This window comes from Odontesthes bonariensis, chromosome 11 (genome assembly GCF_027942865.1).
Source record: "Odontesthes bonariensis isolate fOdoBon6 chromosome 11, fOdoBon6.hap1, whole genome shotgun sequence".
NCBI lineage: Eukaryota > Metazoa > Chordata > Actinopteri > Atheriniformes > Atherinopsidae > Odontesthes > Odontesthes bonariensis.
Window position 1 is genome coordinate 30,558,185 of NC_134516.1, and position 1,492 is coordinate 30,559,676.

At 38.3% G+C, this 1,492-nt stretch overlaps 1 non-coding gene across 1 annotated transcript; it reads right to left on the reverse strand.

The window, feature by feature from the left end:
• Positions 1 to 660: 660 nt before the first annotated feature.
• trnat-cgu (transfer RNA threonine (anticodon CGU)) lies at positions 661 to 734 on the reverse strand. The gene has a single exon. It is a non-coding gene; the product is annotated as a tRNA-Thr (tRNA).
• Positions 735 to 1,492: the final 758 nt, after the last annotated feature.

The window sequence follows — 1,492 nt, forward strand, 5'->3', positions numbered from 1 at the left end:
AATAAAATTGATTAAAAAAGTCTGAGTTCACTTGTGTAAAGAAGTAAAATTATTTGAAAGCAAATAAAGCGATAAGCAGCAGGAGGAAGCAGAGACACGTCTGCACTCTTCAGAAGCAGGAAGCAGGATAGTTAAAGCCATGAGTAGAAGTGCCTCCAATTGGTTCAAAACTTCATCATATCTTGCAGATATTGTTGGGTTTTCAACTCAGATCCTGCTGTTCATGTGGAAGGCACTTTCACCAGTTACAGCCTGATCTCATGAAGCGGTGTATTTATTACACGCCAAGTCATTTACTGTGTTTTTACAAGGCTTTTTTATGCTTTTGCGGATTATTTTCTGCTACATATTTAAAGGAAATGACGTCCTGCCCTCAGCTTTTACTCTAACTCTGACTATTTCACGGTTTGTACATTTATTTTGATGTTATGTAGTGTGACAGGAGGAGAACTTCCACCGTACTGTACCCTAACCATTTGACTTGTTATGTGAACGGAGGAAAATTACACTCTGAAAGTATAAAATAGGCATAAATGAGACTTTAAAAGCTGTGTGCTATTTATATGCACTTTCATTAAGTGGACCAGTGAAAAGGATTTAGTAGAAATCTGATAATTATCTGTTTTATATGCTAAGTCATAGCTTGCTCTGAAGGCCCACAGGCACTGCTGGGATTTGAACCCAAGATCTCCTGTTTACGAGACAGGCACTTTGACCAACTAAGCCACAGCGCCACATGGTTCATAAAACTGATGAAAGAATAAAGAGCAGGAACTGGATCCATTTCAGGAAGTGGTTTTTGGCTCCTTGGTATAATTCACAGCTGCGTGCTTTAAAGCAGACTGCAAGAAAGCTGGAGAGACAGTGGCGTTCCTCTAATTTAGAAGAGTCTCAGTTAGTCTGGAAAGATAGTTTAACAATGTATAAGAAAGCCCTTCGTAAAGCTAGAACTGCTTATTTTTCATCATTGATAGAAGAGAATAAGAACAATCCCAGGTTTCTTTTCAGCACTGTAGCCAGTCTGACTAAGAGTCCGAGCTCTGCTGAGCCAGTTATTCCTTTAACTCTCAGCAGTGATGATTTCATGAGCTTCTTTATTAATAAAATTGTTTCTATCAGAGAGAAGATTGATGGAGTCCTTCCCACTATTATCAGTGATGTATCATCAAGTACAGCAGCTTTAGAAGTATCTTTAGAACCTGATTTGTATTTAGACGGCTTCTGTCCAGTTGATCTCTCTGAACTAACAACAGCAATAGTCTCTTCTAAACCATCAACTTGTGTTTTAGACCCAATCCCAACCAGACTGTTCAAGGAGGTTTTCCCATTAATTGACACTTCCATATTGGATTTGATCAATCTGTCTTTGTTGACAGGATATGTACCTCAGACTTTTAAGGTTGCTGTAATTAAACCTTTACTTAAAAAACCTACTCTTGATTCAGAAGTGTTGGCTCATTATAGACCTATATCCAATCTCCCTTTTATGTCT